The 21,125-nt window shown below is 37.5% G+C and overlaps 2 long non-coding RNA genes across 13 annotated transcripts in view; one reads left to right on the top strand and one right to left on the bottom strand.

The window, feature by feature from the left end:
- Nucleotides 1–21,125, top strand: part of LOC311442568 — a 259,074-nt gene that overhangs the window by 41,157 nt on the left and 196,792 nt on the right. The gene's annotated exons all lie outside the window — the stretch shown is intronic.
- Nucleotides 399–7,223, bottom strand: LOC311442875. 2 transcript variants are annotated; one of them, XR_014696930.1, is made up of 2 exons: nt 6,794–7,223; nt 399–5,349 (listed from the first exon to the last, which is right to left on the bottom strand). It is a non-coding gene; the product is annotated as an uncharacterized lncRNA (long non-coding RNA). The 2 variants fall into 2 exon arrangements; XR_014696931.1 differs by having other exon boundaries at nt 399–5,345.

Raw genomic sequence — 21,125 nt, 5'->3', positions numbered from 1 at the left:
GAAAAAAAGTCTTGATGGTAAATGGCATCTGCTTCCGCTGAGTTGTGCTTTAGCTTATACAGCTGCTACTTTGACTTGCAAAATTACAAGGTACTGCTTTTGAGTGAAGGAATTTAATTGTGGAAGTAGCTGTAAGGTTTTTATGGTACTTAAATTGTTTTATTTTAAAGGCCATGTTAAGAGCATTCTACAATTAAGTCTCAAAAGAATTAGGCATTGTAAGGCATTTCAAGCTGCCACTGTTGTAAAGAATTACAATCCTTGAAGTATAAAAAGTGACAAAACAGCTTCTAAAAGTGAAATCCAAGTGCACGATAGTTGTTTATTGTGCAGTGCACTTAAGTTATGAATGCACATAGTGCTAGGAACAGAAGGTAGTTATCAAGGTGCTTTCAAGGTTTTTTTTTTTTTTTTTTTTTTTTTTTAATAGTCAGTGAGTTTTCAGCTAACCTGTACCATCAATATCTTGCTATTAAAATGCAGTAAAAGCTGAATTGGTGGCAAGGATATCTAATGTGGATAAAAGAAACTTTAAAATAATGCTCAGACTTCTAAGTTTTGTCATATTACAGCAACAACACTGTTCACTCTCAGTAAGAGTACTACAAGTCTGTGCTCTCAATTAACATACATCCTAATGTTGGGAACAAAGAACAATTTATCAATTTGAAAGTTAGAGCTAGAAATACGGATTGCAGTGTCCAGCAGTTGGATTTTCAAGTTAGAACCTTATATTGCAGAAATAACATGTAAATATAATTTTTTCTATAAGAAATTTAACTCCAATCTTTAACTGCTGTTGGAAAGGAAGGAACTTGACTGCACTTTGATCTGTACTTAATAAACTTGATCTTAGTTTATACTTCCTTCTGTTATGAAAGATCAAAGGATACTCAAAGCTGAAACCTTCTTGGATTTTGCATGTTTAATATGATGTTATTTTGTTTTTGGTATTGGAGACAGTACCATTTCCTCAAGGCAAGAAGATCAGAACAGGTAGCTATTATTGGGCCTTTGTGATAACCGCTCTGTGTTAATGTTATAGGTGCCCTAACAGAATAAAATCTATTAATAACATATGACTTCACTTAGCCCAGTTAGTTACATAGTGTTACTAGGAAAGTTGAGTGTTTTTTTTTTTTCTTGTTTCTTAAATAAAAGCTTCCATATTGTGTAGTGCTTCAGGAAAAAAAGAAAAAAAAAAAAAAAAAACATATCACCTTTCTCCACATAGGCTGTAAAAACCATAGGTAATCTACAGTCAAAATCTCAGCCAAAAATTAGTACACCTAGTAACTAAAAAAATAAATAACCCAACATCGCCAGTGCAGGCATGAATTAATTTGTATATTACTAGACACGAATGACATCATTCACAAAGAACATGTGTTCTTTCTAAGTAATCTTGAATAGGACACAACCTCTTACCTGCCCGGGCGAGAAGATTAAGTCTGTCAGATTGATTCTACCTCTGTAGCTTTCTGCATAGGTAATGTTTTGTAAGTATTATTATTGCAACATGAGTATTGAGTTTTTAATTGCATGATTAAAACAAAGATTTTTATCAGTCTACCTTATTCCCCAGGCATTCCCCTACATAACCATGTGCAACATAACCATGTTTTTGTTGCGCAAATATGAGTTGTGGAAACAGTGAGTGGAAGATGCTAAAGGAAATGATGAGATGGGGAAAAGACGTGTATAAAAATTAAGTTGAACTCATATATAATCTATATAACATTCTCCACAACTATTTTATATGTGGATATCTATAACTTAGATTGACCATAAAATTATATTTCCCTTGTGACATTTGCTGATGTCTCACATTGTCCAAGATGCTATAAGGTGAAAAATTTGGTCTAGAGTGGCTGGTGTACTAGATAACTACAGAAAAACGCAAACTTCCTGCTACCAATTTTACCACCTGCTTATCCTTTTTTAATTTATCAAATTGCTGTGTTTTGATAATAATTGCTTGCTCGCTTTCCCCAGAGCTGCAAGACCTAATCTTAGTGGACTGCATAATAGAGCATTTAGAGAATCTAAGAGATGTCAATGTTGCGGGTTTTGCTAGTCAACACTGCCTCAACAAAACATGGTCTAGTGCAGACTGATTCTGCAAGCTTAGCAGTCCTAGACTAGGTTAACTTTTGGCTGAGAGGCCACCTGGGAATCCTGGGTACTGTAGGAACAAACCGAGAGGTCAAGATCAAACTCTTGGCAAGTATTAGACCACAGATGCTGAATGAGCAGAAAGACTTCATTCAGCACCATTGGTGCTGCTGAGCTGACAGATGGGAATAAAAACCCACCAACAGCCCTTCCCCTCCTTGCCAGTGAAAGCTTTCTGTTGATCTATGAATAGCTAATCACACCCAGGGAGCAGCATTCTGCAGTTGCCTCGTTTGGGGCTAATGATACTGTGCATTACTGTCCATAAATGGCTTTCCTCAAAACATTTTTTTTCCAAAGAATTCTCTCAGTTTTTCTCATGAGACAATGTAGGACAGATTGGCAGGAGACAGAAAAGGGAAGTGTGGACCAGTGGCTGAAAAGCCAGACTAGAAATTGGGTTTTGCCAATTCCAGCCTAATGAGTGGTTTTGAAGCATAATTGTTTTGTGGAAGTGCTGATAAAAATATGTATCTGATAGGTTTGTTGTTGATGAAAGTCTGTAGTAGGAATGTAAAAGAAAAATGAGAAGTAAGTTTCCACTGGGAGCCAAATTTTCTGTCTTTATGACCGTCTAGCATTATGAACGAATATTATGAATGTCTGGCATTCCTAATTATGTTGCAGCTAATTTGTCCTGCCTTTTTCATATTCTTTTGTGACTTTATATCTGATAAAGCATATCCTTTGACTGTTGAAAATAGTGACATGCAGCTTTTCTGTAATCCATTTTTTGAATAGCTTCGTTTGCAGACTTACCAGATGATTAGTACCAGGAAAAGACAACTATTTTTCAGCTGTTCTCATAGAGCCGGTTGGTATCTCCTCTCTTGATAATTTATGCCCTCGGAAGATTTATTTTAAAGAAATAAGGGAAAGACTAAATTTCACTGAATAAATTTCACTAAATTTCATCAGATTTTCAAAAAGTTGAGCCAGAAAATGAAGATGCTTCTGTATTTTTGATAGCATTGCACTTCTAAAAAATTGTATCTCTGATTTCTCTGCTTTAGTGATCATGGGCTATTAGTCAAAATATTCAGTCTCTTTTCAAAGAGAAAGGCAAGCCACACAGAGTGGACTGTGAAGGAGCTCAGCCAAATTGTGGAGTTCTTGTTCCTTTTCTGAAATTCTTGTACCACGTTTCCCGGTCTGAATTAGAAGAACGGGGCAGATGAGCTCATCTGCTACTGCTGATTTTCCAGTTATAACTGTGGTGATGCCATCTACATACCTCTACAGAAAACCAATGTCATAAGCAGAAAGGAAAGTTAGCGGGAGATCCACGTAATGTTGATTGACTGACCATAGGCAGGTTCATGGCTTTGTGAGAGGTTTTCAGATCATCCTCCTGTAGCACAGCTCAGCTGTTCTTGGCTCAGTACTTGAAGTAGTATAAGATCTATGCTTTTGGAGAGTTCTTGGGTGAATCCAAAGGGCAAGTCTTTCACAGCACCACTTAATGTCACTAAAGCAAATCAGATAACCTGCAGTTCTCCAGTAGGCCTGTGTAAATCACTAATTTGTTGATTGCCAATTAGAAAAGCTTTGCATTTTTCAGTTTTATTCAGTCCTCATCTTTGGAGGGGGAAAAAAAAAAAGCATTCTTGCCCTTCTACTTAATGGAAAAGCAAAACAATTGGGTACAGTGGGTACTACACCTACAAAACATGCTGTTAAAGACATGATTTTAAAGAAGAAGAATTAAAAACTACTTTTCATAATGCCTAAAGTTCTGCATGCTCTTTGCCAGTGTTCAATGTTCAATTATTTGCCCCCTGGAGGTATAATGTCCAAACTGTTTATGAATTTTACCCACAAAAGCCAAGAAATACTAATTTTCCAGGGATGAATCTTCCCATCACTGTTCTTGGGTGACAACCACGTCACCTACACTGCTGCTTGTGAGAGTTCAGGGGATATACAGCAGTAATACAGACAAGCCACCACAATGCAGTATCCCATATGCTGTGCACGGTTAACATCTACTCTGCTCTTTCAGCAGGGCGCATGTGTGGGAACAACTTGTGCTATCAACTGACCTGCATCTTAATATTTGTTTCCATCCGCATTCTTTCAATACCGCAGAATTTAAGATTATGTTCAAACCAGCCTGGTAAACTTGGCAAATTTTGACTTCATTAAGGAAGGTGGTTATAATGTTTCCTAACAAATTGTTCCAGAGAAACTCTCTTGTAAGATGCAGAATGCACCATTTTATTTTTATTTTTTTACTACTAAATTATATTTCTATTAGCGCATAGTGTTAATGATTCAACATAAAATGCAATGCCGGATGCGGAGTGAATTTGAAATCATTTAGCATACTTGATTGTTAACTGAACCAGCTCTCCTAGAGTGCGTTGGCTGCCATCTGTCCATTTACTGACAGCCTTGTCGGGGGGGGGGAAATCTTGAGAGCTGGCAGAGGTCCAGTTTGCCGCAGGTCTGCTTTCTAGTGTTTTTGTAACAGATGTTGTGCCACATGCCCAGAGCTGCTGCCTATAAGCTGCTGTGTGCTCAAATTTTTAATTCAGGGGATGCCTGATTCTCTCGGATGCAAGATTTGCATTTATCTTAGCAGGCTATTATGGGGTTCCTTTGTTATAGTGACAGTCTGATGAAAGAGCCGGAGCCAAAACTCAAACCCTTAGGCCTCTGTCACAGGTTTTCTGATGACTTCAGTGGACACTGGATTGAACCTGGACTGGCTGGTTATTAATAAGATACTTATCTTTTATTTTTTGAAAGATGTATTTTGGAGTACTATGGAGTTCCTAAAGCATACAGTGTAGAGTCAGGGAGCCTGCAGGTCTGCATGGTGCTTTTAAGGAATTCAGTGACATCTGTGTATGCAGGATGCTCAGAAGTGTTTATACATGCAGACACCCTGCCTCCTATACACAAACTAGAAATTACGCTAATTCTTCCTCCTCTGTTATCTTCCATATATAACATAATTTGACAGTGAAACAGTTCAATCTAAATTTATGTAAATCAACCAAGGTGAGATGAAGCTTTAGGAACTGCTGTGTTTTTCAATTCCATGATTGAAATGCTTTGCTCCTCCTGTGCAGCTCGGCAGTTGTCAGCAGCATAGCGGGAGGAAATTATCATCTTCCTGCAGCAACTCCTGCTGCTGCTGATAGGAAAGATTTCTTCTCCCCTTCCTTTCTTTTCACGAACAAAAAGCAAAAGAAAGAAAGAATAGATTAATGGGGTAATACAACATGCGGCATCATGCATATCCAGACACTTTATACATGTTTTCTGTTTCCAGGGGTTTGCTATATAAAACTGATACCATGGTTGTCCACAGAATCCTTCTTCTAGCATAGTTTATATTTCCACTTGATCATTTTTTAGTGGCCTGCCTGTGTGATTTCTTGGAGAGGATGAAAAGTGGTTTGGCTATGTGTCTGTTCAGCTGTAAAAGAAACTGCCCATTGATTTGCTGCTGGTGCTGTGCGTGTTTGTATGTATAAATATGGTACAACAGGTGACCTATTTTTGTGTGCTGAGCCTGCAAAACTTTCTGGTCTCAGCAATTCACTTCTCACATTGCTGTCCGAGACTCTCTGAGCTTAAAATATTTGGTACAAAGACCCTGCTTTTCACAATATTAATAGACGGTACATGAAATAAAAAATGTAGTTACAAACCTGAATCTTCTCGGTTAGCCTTCATCATTTTGTCTGTTAAATGCCATTTACCTGTCAGGGAAATGCTTCCCATGGGCTGAGATGCTGCAAGGATAATATGTCTGGGACATTCTGAATTTTGGGAAGGCCTTCATAATCTAACTAGAACAGTGACTAGCTAGTGATCCTAGCATCTTAGGATCTCAGGCTGAGAAATGCTACTAGTTTGTGCTGTGTATGCAGACAACTGTTACTCAGCAACAAATATTGCTCTTCTTCCCATATCGCTCTCCTTCCCGATAAGTTATTAGCAAGTCTTAAAAATACAAGTAGACAGTAAATGTTTAATGCCTATGGAATGACTTGGAAGCCTACAAATACCTTAGCATGCAGCATATAATTGAGTCACAAAAAGATGAGCATTCCAAGGTATGAATGATGATTTAAAATGAATATATAAACAACTCTCTCCCTCCTAAACAGCTGCCAGGTTAAAAAATAAAATAATAATTCAATTTAGCATCCCAACAATGTATGCTCCACAGATGTGCATGCTGTATCAAATGTACATGCTATGGTTTACAGCAGGCATTTAACTGAACAAGGTGACAATTTTTTTCTGCCTTGAAGTAATATAAGACGCAAAGTATTTGTCTACAGTTGAAATGCTGTTGTTTTCCTAAAGATTGGAGGTAATCTTACTAAAAGCAAAGCAAGAATGTTGCAAGATATCAGTAGAAAGTTGGCAAACTTCACTGAAGTCAGGTGAAGCTGCAGCATGTATATATCTTGGCTGATAAATACCTCTGTAGCTAGTAGCCTAACAATGCAGTTAGAACAAGCTGTTGCTAACACAAGCATTTAATTTTCCATACCGGGCATAGTTTAAGTTATATAAAAGCACGTGTCTGCGGTATTTCTCTAAAATAGAACAAATTCTACAATAGCTATATCAGGACAATTTCTGCAGTTCTTACCTGTTTAATCTGAAGACAGATGTTGACAGTTCTGGTGCGTTACTGCTGGTGCTCCAGGATGCAGCACAACCCTTCGCGAGCTGGATAAGTGTTGGTACAAATACTGAACCAGATCTGATTAATTGAGGCATGAACAGTTTGGAAGACAGGCAAGGAAAACACAGAATTTTAATGTTCACTATAAATAAGACTATGTAGGAACCATGGTGTCTTTTCTCCTCTCTATCCTTTTATAATCCTAAAGTCAGGCACTCTCCCTCTCTCTTGCCTTCTCTACATTGCTTAGCAACACTCATGGATGAACTTGCTTAAAGCAGAGCTTTGTTGCCAAATGTGATTTCAGTAATATTTGTAGGCTCAACAGTTCTGAGATGCAAAAATCAGCCCCCTTTCTCCCCATCACCGTTAGCCTACTTCATTAAATAATCTCGCTTCCTCTCTGCTTCTGCACCCCGGGCATGTTTCAGTTTTTGTCTCTACTGTTTTGATCCAACCAAGAGTGATGGAGAAGGCAGGGGGAGATTTGAATAAAGGTTTAATTATAGAGGGCACTCATACAAAATGTACAACAAAGCTGTGTGTTGGGTGTAGATTGGAGTACAAATGCAGAATGGGTCAAGAAAAGAACCATTATTTTTCTCCACTCAGCTTTCAATTTGATTTTAAAGTTAAGATTGAATAAATGGTATTTTTTTCTGCCAACAGTTGCATACTGAATTTGGTATGACCAACTACATATTACAGCAGAGCCTTGAACAATCATTTTAAGCAGGGAGAAACTACAGTAGCTAATTGTTACCTGCATAGTTTTCCTAATTTCAGCAACACCGTGAGGTATCAGCATTTCCTAGAAATTCAGTTTGCCAGGATAAATCTGTATCTGACTTCCATCCTTTTTCTGGAGGATGGTCTGGTTCATCCATTCTGTTTCTTCCACCCTGGCTCTTTTTCTGCAACTCACTGAACTTTCAGTTCTTTGTGTATGTGTGATGAGTTAGATCACTAACTGAAGAGATTTCTGTGGAAAAGCAAATATTTTCTGTTGAAGTTTCTCAATATATAAACTTAGTGTTCAGCATACATGAAACACCTATGCAGAAGCTGGTAGTAAGTGTACGAGTTGTATTGTTCCAACAGTGCCATGACCACCTTTCTGATGGTTGTGGTTTTACCGTGCTAGGCAGCTGAACACCCCAACTGCTCTCTCACTCCCCCTCCTTAGAAGAAGGAAAGAACAACTTATGGGTTGAGATTAGGATAATTTAACTAAAAGGAAAAATAATTATTAAGGAAAGATTATTATTAATTAAACAATTTAATAAAGGGAAGAAAGGGAAAGGGGAAAAGGGGGGGGGGAAGGAAAAAACAAAACAAGTGAAGGCTATGTGCAGAGGAAAGAAATTACTCTCTACTTCGCACAAATGAGCAATGCTTGACCACATCCTTGAAGCAGGGCCTCAACGAATGTAGCTGGTGTTTGGGAGGACAGACGTTTTTGCAATGAGAGCCCACCCCTCCCCTCTTCTTCCTGTTTCCACTTTTTATGGCTGAGTGTGACATCATATGGTATGGAATATCCCTCTGGTTGGTTTAGGTCAGCTGCCCTGGTGATGTTTCTTTCTCACTTTTTTGCCTGCCACCTAGGAGGGTTAGAGAGAGTTCTGATGCTGTGCCAGCACTGCTCAGCAGCAGACACAACCCTGGTGTGATACCACTGCTGTTCTAACTACAAGTGCAGAGCACAGCACTGTATCAGCTGCTGCAGGGAAAGATAACATCCCAGCCAGACCCAGTACAATGGTCCATTGAAAGGTCTCTATTTTGAAATGGAAGACTTGCCAGTCATTGGAACTTTTACCAAGCAACATGGTCTAATGTAAATGCTTTTATGTTTTATGTTTAGGCACCTATTATGTATTTTGAGGTTGGAACTCAGCTGAATTTCCTACCTGGTTTAAACAGTAATTCTGAGTGGCCTGTTGTTAAGAAGTGAGATATACAATCTTGTGCTCTCTCAGCTCTAAGACAAGGAATAAAATGAGGCACCTTGAGAAAAGTCAGTGTATAAAATTACGTAACAAATCTCTAGCATATTTTGTAGGGATAGTCAAAAAATTCTGGGAAAAAGCTGCAGAATTTTTCAGATATCTTGGAGAATTGTAACTTACCTGAATCTAAAATCTACTTACTTCACAGTTTGTCTAGATAGAAACCAAATGAAATTCTGAGTTATCGTGCTGTCTCTCGCTGGGTTTTGTCATGGAGCTTGGCTGTAGGATATTGTCCTTTCAACAAGAGATTGAATCACAAAAAAAAAAAAAAAAAAAAAAAAAAAAGGCCCAAACATCCTCATGGGAAGTTATTTACCAAGATAAGGGGATGTCTGAAGGCTCTTACGGCAGGAGTACTGAAGAACTTTGTGATTACTTGTTCTCGTGTATGTTAGCTAGTGTGTGTCTGCCCCTGCACCTCTTTCTGCATCAAACTTGTGCTATTACCTTCAAGGTGTTTCGTTGTAGCTGGATAATTTCAGTGCTTAGTGTTATTATGAAGAAACAACTAAAATCAGGAAAAGTAAAACTGGACAGAGAATTTAGGTTTATTCTCTTGTGTGAGAAGTGGGTTTCTTTCGTCATTGATCAAATTATAGATATCAATAAAGATATCAAATTGACCCCTTCCCCTTGGCTTTTCCTTTGCAGACCAATTTCTTGGTGAGACATTAGATGAAAATGATTACTAGTGGTAAATGTTTTTTAGTTCCTCAGAACACTGCGGGGAAAAAATAGTCCTTGGCAGTGTGTCCTGTACTTGTCTTGTTTGTTGACATCTAACTTTGTCATACTTCTTAGCTATGTTTACCTGGTTTTGCTTCTGACATCTGGGAATAAGAAGTCATATGGAAGTTAAAGATGATACTCTGAAGGAAAGAAAACATGTATTTATTTTCTATATGGTGTAATTCTATCACTTTTCATTGTCAGTGAATGTGCAATCAGACAGCACAATGTCAATCTTTTTCTTCTCTCATCCATTTAAGTGAAAGCTGCTTTTCAAGAGTTAATTGAAGTCTGGGGTTACCACTTGCAGCAGTACTGTTGTCTGAATTCAGTCTAAACAAGAATGCTTAGTGAAAGGGTGGTTCTGCTTTGTTCTGAGGTCTTACGGTAGAAGTGATTTTCAAAGAGGTAAACAGTTATAGGACCACCAGACTGGGCCTAAGGAGTTATGATATTTGTGTATGAAATGTCAAAATGTCAAAGCCTGAGAGCTGATAATTGCTTTGTTACTGTCACAGCTGTTTATGCTTTAGGCAGTAATAGTGATTTTCAACTTTTTTTTTTTTATTTATTTATATATTTTTTTTTTTTTTTTTTTTTTTTTTTTTTAGCCAGAATACATTAGGACTTACCGTTGTGCTGATCTGAGTGAAAAGCAGATTATTTTTGCAAAAGATCTCACCGGTGATCAATTGTCACTTGCTTTAAAAGTATGTAAAGATTTATTTGTAGTATGGCTAGATATTCAATTGAAAATGTACTGCATTATAATCTTACTATCTTCCTAACATCTTCAAACAACTTGAACTATTGATCAGAGTAAAACTGGCCATGGTTCTGTCTGAGACCATGCAAGAATGGAACTGGTTCTGCACTAAAAGAGCCTAGTATAACACCCAACATTCACGAGATACCTTGTACTGTTAGGTAGGATTAGGCATAGCGGTAGTGATGAGGCTGAAGACAGCACATTTATCTTGTGCTTTTCATTTTCAAAGTACTTTAAAGACAGTATCTAATTAATCCCTACCACAGCCAGATTAAATAATTCAAGTGCTTCTCCAGCTCAGCAGCTGTCATTATCAGCACTTTGCAGGTGATGGGGGTATTCTGCATTTACTCCTGTATTTATTCCTGTTGCACTTGGTTGGAATCCTGCTGACCTTGCTGTTCTGGCAGAAACCCTGAAAAACACTTTTTATTGGAACAAAATGAAATGCTTGACTCTGAGTATGTGAACAAAAAGCTGTAGAAAACTAGGAATGGAGAAGCAGAGAAACTGAAGGCCTGTTGGCTAAGTGACCATCCTTAAGGTTTGCACTAGAAAAATACTCTTGGATTAAGGTGATAGTTGTGAACTGAGATTACACAGCTATGGGGGGAGAATCTCGAACATGGGGTTTGGAAACAGCTGGTATGATGAGGGGAGGGGAATGGGAAGTCATTTCCTCAGGTTTGGTGGAAGATTCTCTCCCTCCACGCTTCTTTTGTAGGCTGAAATTGCAAATTGGCTGAGAAAATTTAGGTCACTTGAGAAAATTGAAGTGCCATAGAAGGTGGCACTATGCATCTGGAATGCTTTTGCTGCTGAGTTCTAGCACATGGTGCTGTCACATTGTCTTAACTTTCCAACTCTCTCACCCTCATGATTCAGTATCTTTTTCATCTCTTTATCTCTGTGGACTTTATGGGAGAAAATGTGCAATGTTTGTGCCCAGCAGAGGACAGATGGGGGACTTGGACAGGAGTGTTGCTGTGATGCAAGCAGTGTGTAATAACTGCAGAGCAGATTTGCTGTTACAGACACTGGCCTTTGTGCTGCACACACAAAAATCTTCCATATGACATAAAAGTGAAATGTTACCTTGTTTTTGCAGGCATTTATAAACAAAAGCTAGGCAATGACACTGATCTTCCCTTGTTCCTGTGTTTTCAAATTAAAGAACCAAGAAGCGTGACATGTAAAATCCTTCAGTAAGTTGCTCCTATTATGACCTGCAGAGTTGTCTTTCAAAACTTTGTAACCCTCTTATAGTAGACGTTGCATGATGTTTAAATAACCCTGCTAGACAGCTGTCGTTTCCCATTTTAGCAACCCACCTTTTGTTCCAAGGTGTGTGCAGCCCATAACACAGATGGGGAGCAGTGATGGAGCCCTCCTGTGGCTCACTTGCTGCCTGCTCCTTCCCATGAATAGGATAAAATTTGGACTGGGCAGTCCTACGAATTTACTAGGATTGCACCCTATTAATGTTACAAAGGTAGCAGAAAATCTTGACTGTTTACCAGCTGAGAAATTGATACACCTGATGTGAATAAATTCTGCTTGTGTGTGCAGATAAATTCTGTGTTATGCTCATGCTTCCATTCTCCCTCCATTTCTAAGGGAGGTGGGGTGGAGGCTCTAAATGGCTCTAAGAAACCAGACAACAACTTGGGCCCCAATCCTACAAGCTGTAGGCACTTGCTAACTTTATTTGCAGACAGTCGTATTTATTCTTCAAGCTATCTTTGTAGGTCTAAGGGTTTTTAATATTGGGGCTTGAAGGGATGATCCTGTTCTATTATAATAGACAGTTTTGTCACAGATGTCAGTGGGAGCAGAAGTGAGCCTTAAACAGGTAAGATTTTTTTCCCTAACATGGCTGCTTTAATAAGAGCATATTGTCTCATCAATTTTTAAGCTAAACTCCCTGTAGAAATCAAAGAAGAGTTCTGCCAAAAAAATCAATAGTACAGTATGACCCATAGGTACTGCATGTCTTACAAGATTGAACTGTTCTTTTTGCAATTTGGCCCATTTCCCCACCTCCACCTTTATTTATTTATTTATTTTTATTAAAACAAAGCAAAGCATGTGCAATCTTTTTGGAGCACATATTTAAGCATGCCATCTGATGGCTGAAACTGCTTCATTTCCCTTGGATAAGTTATCTCCACGTGAAGCTTTGCCTCCTGCAGACACCAGAATAGCATGTGAAATATTTACCATTTTAATTGTGTAAGGCTTCATTGAAAACCTTATTTTCTTTGCTATGTGTCATTTAGAGAGGCAGCACTGAACTATTGCTGAAAATGGGAGCCCTGACAGACAGGGAGCATGGCACTTGTTTAACAAAGAACAGCATGCAGGCTCCACATACCATAACGCTTAAGGCTATATAATTCCATTTTCTTCTGTAGATTTTGTTTCATTGCTTTAGTGTCTGCAACATGAGCTTTTAGTATTCAAGAGAAAAAATTCAAAACCTCTTTAATGCAATGCCATGTGCAAAATAATTTAGGTTTTGCGTAATAGAAATTCACTTTTTAAACTTAAATGTGCTATACAATGAATATAGAACTCTTTTAAAAAGCAAACAGAAACCTAAACTCTTTTCACATTAGTTTGTTCATATAGGAAAATCTGTATGCTTTTAGTATCCCTGTTTTTGAATTTCTGATCCAGAGGAAAATTACCTTTCCACACCAAACCAACTATTAGTTCAAAAGATAATGCTTTTCATGACACTCTAAAAGAAACATCCTTCACCAAAATAATTTAATTTTTGCTTCATTACCATATTAGGAAAATTTGGCTTTCTCACAGGGGTGAAAACCAGCTTTTCATGGCAAATTTTTCTCATAGTTCCTTACCCCCAGCCTTTAGTCATGAAAAAAAAAATCTGAAAGTGAAATATGATGTATGTTATTTGTGTAAACTTAAATCACTCGTTGCTCTAGGTAATAACTCATATCAGTTGTCTCAAGAGCATTCGCTCACATGAAAAGGTGAGTCCCTCAGCCTACAGTTGGCTTTTCATTGTTTCAGGGACATAGTGCATATACATGTAATGTACATGTTTTAGGTGAACTCAGTTATGTTGAGTGTGAATTAACACGTGGCTTCTCTATCCCAAATCCAAAATGCTTCTGTAACTTTCCTTCACTTCTTGTCTGGGTCTTAAACTGCAATTCTGAACTTCAGCGAGAAGCAGAAATATCGAAGTCTTACAAAAATAACGCTTCTATTACCTCTCACCTGGTTAGAAAGCTGAAAGTGGGGTCGAGAGATTTTCACAAAAGGTACCTTTAACTTCACCTTCATTTTTCAAATTTATTTAGTTCATATAAAGTTCAAGAAAGACTCTTTGTAAATGAAACCTGAAGCTTTTCAAGATTCAGCCACCATCACTAATTCTTTCTCCTGCTTTGACATGTTTATAATTAATTTTGTATCACGTACAATTTGTTTATGTAAGCCTATTAAATTATTCTATGTAGAAATCATAGGGTAAAAATAAACGTTGCCAGTGTTCTAACAAGAGTAATGATGCAGCATATTTGAGAATGTCAGTGTATCCATCATTGATAAGAATTTTCTTCAGTAGTTATCTGTTGGTAGCTGTAGACTAAACAAAATTATATATATATCACCTACAGTTAAGATATAAATATTCAAGAGAACTCTCCAAGCTTAAAATAACTGTCACATGCAGCGTTTTGGTGGCAGGTTGGGCCAACTTGCTTTGGTGTCAGTAGTTTTTCCATTATGTACCTTTCTGTATAAATGACGTGAAGCATATTTTCTCATGCTGTATGTAATATTTGAGGTTAATTATATGAAAACTCAGTGGCATACAGATTAAAAACAAACAAACAAAACAAACAAACAAACAAAAACACAAAACAACAACAACCAAAAAAAACCCACCATTTTTATTTGTGCATCCAGACAACTAGGTTCTTTGACTTTGCTTAAATTAAGAATCAAGCATTCAGGTCAATCAAGAATTCCAGGCAATCCTTGCGGTGGGAATTTTGTAAGTGTATGCATGCAAAAATACAGGTCTGTCTTTTCAGTTAAAGATACAGGTCTTTCTTTTCAGTTAAAGTGCACACAGCTGGATTTTTTTTTGTATGTGGGGAAAAATGTATAGAGAGCACAAAGAAATGTTGCACCATCCCTGAAAAAAGAGAAATCTTAAGTGTAGTATATGCAGCGAAATCCTTGATAGTATGCTTTTATATTTACTTTGTGCTGACATCCTAAGTAGTTTAGGAGTCTATAATGGCTCTGTTATTATGGCTCTGCACCCTCTTACCCACCTTTCCCTTGAAATGGAGACCAGTTGCACAAATTCTGCAACAACCATTTGTTTTGAGGGAATTAAGCTGTAGAGCTGTGGGCACGGAGGGGAAGCTGAGCACGCAGTGCTTCCTGGATGTGCTTCCTCATGTCTCTGTAGTCTTTCATTACCAAATTTAAGCAGGACGTTCCAGGGATGTGAAAAAGACCAAGCTTCCATGTACCATTACAGTATCCAAAGGTTCCTATTGCATTAATTTCTCAATGAAGTGTTTTTTTTTTTCCACTTGCTTGAGAAAAACATCTCTTAAAAACGAGAGCAGCAAAAAAAATGCCACCACAAACTAAGGAAAAAAACAACAGTGCTTTCCAAGCCCTTTGAGACCCTCTATTTGTGTTTTTTGTGGTAAAATAATTGTGATTGCTGTCACACTGTGCACTTAGTGCTAGTGCTTCTTCCTGGAGCTTATGGCAAGTGCTACAGTTACAGTGGTAACATGAAAAGAAATCCAAGTTCAAGTGGTGTTACTTTGGGAAATGAGTACTAAGTACAGATTTGAGTATTATTTTGTTCAAAGAAAACTAATGCAACTTCATAGTGGTCACCGGTAGTTCCATAACTTGTATTCATACTGTTCAAAGACTGTTTTGTTCTTGCAAACAAATCTGGGGTTACTACTACTTTTGTTAATCTCTTCCAGCATAAAACCATATCTGTATATTATATGTTGTTGCTTTGGGATGATATTTAAATTCTTTGGTTGATAGATTTATTTATTTTACCAAAATGGTCAAAGTTTACCAATCTGATAGTTTTCTATTTACTTAAGCACCTGAGGGGAAATGCAATACAGTGTTTTGCAGTAAAATATCCTCCTGATTTGGAGGGCAAGGAAAGAGAAGGAACAGGAGAGGAAGAGACTTCAAAGAAAAATAGATTTTTTTAATCTATTGTTTTAGTTCCTCAAAATCTTGTTCTCTTGCTTCACAGTATTTTTCCACTTTGTTTGAAATAGTATCTGTGAATACTGTAGAAGTTTTTATACACAAACCAGTTAGATTGTGAGATTTGCAAAATGACTGGAAGTAATCTCACAGTGGTTATAAAAATATCCATGTTATATGAGGTGCCGTTATCAACTAACATGGGTGAAGAGGTTTGCACTGTGTAACATGCAGGAATGAACCGTAGTTCCTTGGCTTGCCAGAATTTATCAGTGCAAACTGTGTAGTTATGTATCAATAACTCTACAGCATCTCTACCTTCCAGTGACAAGACAACCTGATTTGTGATTTACATAAGTTTTAGAAGTGTTAACTATAACATGAGCTCAAAGAGTTTATGCATGTACACTTCAAACCTCCAAATCAAAGAATAATAATTGTAACACTTTGGAAATAGAAGAGAGGTGCTCTGTATAACACATTAATGCACATGTTTCAGCAAGATGTGTAAAACATCTGCAATTATGAATGAATGGACTTGTTATTCTACCATGTGCTCACTGTGCTGAACAGAAAGTAAAAATAAATCTTTGAGACACTTCTATCATTTCCTTTTTTGTCAAGAATTTACATCTGGAATCCTCATGGAATCTTACCAGCCAAGTAAAGTGATCTGCCTGACTAATACGGCTATTACATTACATTGGTTATGGCTTTCTTATGGTTTAATTGTTGTAGCCCCTGTAATGTTAGCCACTGGAATGGAGAGATGCTGATCTGTTAGATGACAGATATTAACCTTTTGTTAACCTTGATCAATATCTTCTGAAGAGGGTCCTTTTTTTTTTTTTTTCCCCCTAAAGAAATGAGCAGGTTTTCACCCAGGCTGCTGCTGTTAAAGACCTCAGATTGAAGTTTATTTTTCTTTAAATAATTATATGAATTTATTTTGTATTAGGTACTCCTAAAGAAAAAAAAAATCATGAAGGTGTTATGTTGTTTTAAAGACTTGCTACATTTTCATCTTGAAATCTGGTTTAACTTTGAGCCAAATGGATAATCCTGAAATAGCTTTCCTCTGCTTCCTGTCAGCCGCATGCTTTCATTCTGCAGAGAGCAGCAGGAGGCCTTTTGGTTGTTTGGAGTAGTGCTCATAAATATAAAATTGGACCGGACGCTGGAGTTTCAGAGTGAAGAATAAATGTGAATAGGTCACTCAAATTGGTCTCTGTTGCTTCTGGAATCCATAGCATGAGGACTACCAATTGCCAGGCAGGGAGTTGTACTAGGGTGTAAGGCTGACTTTTATCAACTTGTTTCATGTAGTACTAGGAAAAGAAAGTTTCCAGTTTGCTTGATGACAAATTGATGGGTAGGTTCTTCCAGAGCATGGAGAGATCATCTCAAGATGCAAGACTGCGTAGTGCTCGTTTTTCCAGTACTTATTACTGAGAAATTCAGCAGGGGTTTCAAAAACTATTTTATCTCGTGTATAGTTTATAAAGCATTCATTTTCTAATTATTAAGACTTGTGATATGTTGTGCTTGAAAGACTTTACCTGAAATAACAAAGTTAACTAACTCAAGTTTTCCATAAAAGATGAACTATGTAATGTAACCAATACCAGCTAAGTCTAGGAAATAGATTATGGAGGACAGACCACAGGAGAATGAGCTTTTTCTGTAACCCATGTTGAGCCGTATGTCAAGATGTGATCTTGATTAGCACAGTCTAACTACAAAAAAAAGTTGTATGTAAGAATTGACCGGCTGGCCTCACGGTGAAGAATGAGTCATATGTATAACTTCCTGTTACACGTATACTGTTTAGCATTATGAATTATATTTCTCAACATGTGAAATCTAAAATCTGTTCTTTGAGTAGAAGTAATCATACAAGGAGGCAAAAGATTTTTCTTAAGTCACAGGGTAACTGCAGCAGAGAAGTGGGGAGCTTGTGTTTCTCAAGCTTCTAACGCAAGATTTCATCACTAGATTTACTTTGTTTTGTTTACAAGCCCATCTGGAATTATACGAGAGTTTCTTCCAAGTCGACCTGATTTTTATTTTTTTTTGGTTGTGTAAATTGATTTTAGTTGTGTAAATGTAGCTTGAAATAGACTTGAATTTACCAGGCAGATTATGGGGACATTAGTCCAGTCTGGTGGGCTGTGTGAGGTCCTGCCTGTAGGATGAAATATGATGATGTGGCTTCCTAGGCCGTCCACCCACCCCCAGCATGTGCACTGTGGCTTCTGCCTCTGGGTAAACAATCCCACTTCTTAAAATTCAGGCGCTCCATGTATTTCCTGTCTAACCTTGGAAATTCACCCTTGAAAGACACCTAGTTGTAAGAGAATTGACCTTAGTATATGGCTATTGTGTATGAAAAATTATGTTTATTAAATACTAAAGATTTGAAAAGAAAAATTATTGGAATTATTTAGTTACTTATAGCTTTATGCTTAGTCTGCTTGACTGTGGGAAAGGAATAACTTTGTACCTAGCTGAATTCCAAGGTACGGCAAATCACTAACACAAGTGAACAAAGTCTCTCTGGTGGAAACGAATCTCCAGAGAAAATGCACTACTTGTAGAATTCTGATTGACCCTTGAACAAGATAAAAAGATAATTAGGGAAGGCTTCAGATTGGAATAAGATGACATGTGGAGCAGTGGTCATGCAGTGAGAAATTAAAGCTCTATGAGACGTATACCCAAAGTTTACATTTTAATTAGAATTTTTCTGACATTTGGGAAGATGTTCTCCAATTTCAGATTCTGAGATCTCTGAACAAACAAGACGGAAATGTGGTCTGTCCTGGAGGAACAGTAGATGGAGATCAGATTAGGTTGCTCATTCAGAAGAGCTCTTGAATAATCTCAATATACATTAAGTGCTTGCAGAGCCTTTGATTTAGGTAAGAGGTCCTTATTTAGGGTAATGTACCTGAGCGGTGCAATAAACACATTGATAGCGAATGTAAATTCTTTATAAGCACATGAATAGTTACCTTGTTTTCTTAAGAAAGATCTCATTTAACCTGTTTATGTTTAACCTATGTAAAACTGAAGATCTAAAAAAATTAAACAAACTACTAACAACAACAACAAAACAAAAACGAAAAAATGACAAAGAGTATCACCATGATTGCACTTACTTTCTGTTATGGGATTTCAGTTTGAGATCTAATGTGCTTCTTGAATAAAGACATGCATAATGATTTTCTTGAATTTGCTTCTGACATGTATTTTTAATGTTGTTTTACCCAGTTATTTAAGAGGCCTAATGGATGATAAAGTTGGCATTCCTTACTGTTTTTGCATAATTATTTTAATAAGAGCTTTCCTTCATGACTAGAGTATCAAAGGCTTTGTGGCTTAAAATCTGAAAACAAAGATTTACACATCACTGTTTTACTGAACTGTCTTACCTATGCCCTTCAAATATGCTTGCTCTTCTACATAGCATTTCATTATGATGTGTGGACTTTAAGCTTCATGATGACCTATAGTTTTTGGTGCTCTTGCTTTTGTGGCAAATGTTTAGGGGAGCAAGTGTTTTCCAAAAATGTGGCAGGGGTTCAAAGATTGGTTCTGTGGATGAAAGATCTTTTGGGGTAATTGAATGTTGGGAGTTCAAACTATACAACAATTTGTAGAAAAAGGAGAAAACTATTCATATTGGAGATAACTATTCTGAAAGAGTACTAAGAGCAGCAAAACATGTATGTCTGAACTCCTGCTGAATTTAAACAGAAAAAAACATTCAGCAAATGCTTGACCTACAGTTTGCTAATTCAGTAAAAAGACTCCTGATAATTAAAATCTGTACCAGATGGTGGATACTGAGAAAGGTGAAGGCAGCAAATGTGACTGGAGGCCAGATTTGTGGTCCCAGATGCTGAAACTGAGGATTGATCCAGTCTGTTTGCTGACACAGGTTAGGGGAGTCTGTGTTATATGCACAGCTGCCTGCAGCCGCAGAAGGCATGTGTTTGGGGGAATTCTTGGGCTTAGTTTGGAGTCTTCTATAGGGGGGAAAAAAAAAGATGAAAATTGAAGCGATAAAGGTTGCATTGTGGAAGTGATGTGTTTAGTTAGAAATCGTATTTAACTTTAGGTTCAGTTAGACTCACTTTTCAGATTCAATTCTAAACCTTTCTCCAGCCCCTTAGATAATTCTGCTTGCCTATCAGATAGGGCTAATGGGAGAATTAGGTCTTTTTCCAATTTAAGTATGATCTTAAATTTAACTCCCATCTAAGCACTCAGACAAACTGTGTTTTTTGTGGCCCCGCTTACATCCACGTTAACTCCATGTAAATCCATGTGTTATATCCTACAATGGAGTAAAGGGGGAGAAACTCAGGTGAAATTCAGGACTGGGGGAGCCCAAGCTGAGGACAAAAAAGGGCAGTTGTACTCCCAGAGGGGAGTCTGTCTCACACACAGTGCTGAGGCATGGCTGGACTTACTGAAGCCTTTACAATGCTTGGGGGTTGTAATAGTGAGCAGAGAATAGTTGGAGTGGAATTTCAGCACCTGGTCAACGAGGTGTCATCATCTGAGTGGCCTCTCTGTCCACACAAGGCTTATAAATAAACAAATTCCTTTTTGTTGTAGCTCCCTATCTGAAAGGGATGAGTCTTGAAGAAGCACTTCATAGAAAAATAAAATAAAATATGTGAAATATGGTCAAAATTGTTCAATGCAAATACCATTTGATGCCTTATTCAGGGGCATTGCGCTTATACATGTTCTGCCCCCCCCGGGAAAAAAAGGTAAGCTGAACCTGTGCAAGCTAAGCTTGTATTTATCTGCCTTATGTGTATTTTTAAGAGACGTATTACGAGAGATTTCCTTGTTTCCTGCTTGATTCTGTTTATTTTAGTAACTGTGGCATGAGAGCTCAACAGGTAATTTTAGAGCACTATGCTGTCTGTGAATGAGATGGCTATCTGTCTTCTCTAGAATGGTTGCTGATGCTTACTGGGAAAAATTCAGTACATAGAGTGGAGGACTCAAATTGCAGAATAACACGTAAGTTCCTGAAGTATAATTCCAGATATGTTTTGCATCTTAACTTATCAGCTTGCCCCCTGTTATGTTGGAGAAATTAATTTTGGCGTTTTTGGGGTAAGGCATAATTTTCTCATATCCTCTCCTGATTGTTTCTGAAAATGAAATGGCAAAAAGCCATGAGAGTTTGAAGAAAGAAAAAAAGAAAAAGCACACAGAAGTAGTTATAAGACTACAACTCAAACACACTGAATCATACAGTAGAGTCCTTGAAGTCTCTTCACAGGTGACTTGCAAGTTATCATCAAGAAAGGCTTTGGACGGATGATTTAGGATGTCATAGGATATTTTGAATGTTGTCATCCTGTTGTTACTGGGTTATGTGAAACTCCTGTAGAATATCAATGAAAACAAACTTTGTTCTGAAGTATTTATAAAAATCTCCATTGTGAGAGACTAACAAACCATAGGAAAATAATCTGTATTCCAGACATGACCAAACAATGGCTTAACACTC

The sequence above is a fragment of the Aythya ferina genome, assembly GCF_964211825.1.
Source record: "Aythya ferina genome assembly, chromosome: 11".
NCBI lineage: Eukaryota > Metazoa > Chordata > Aves > Anseriformes > Anatidae > Aythya > Aythya ferina.
The sequence above is the reverse complement of the archived record's forward strand: the minus strand, read 5'-3'. Positions and strand labels throughout refer to the sequence as shown.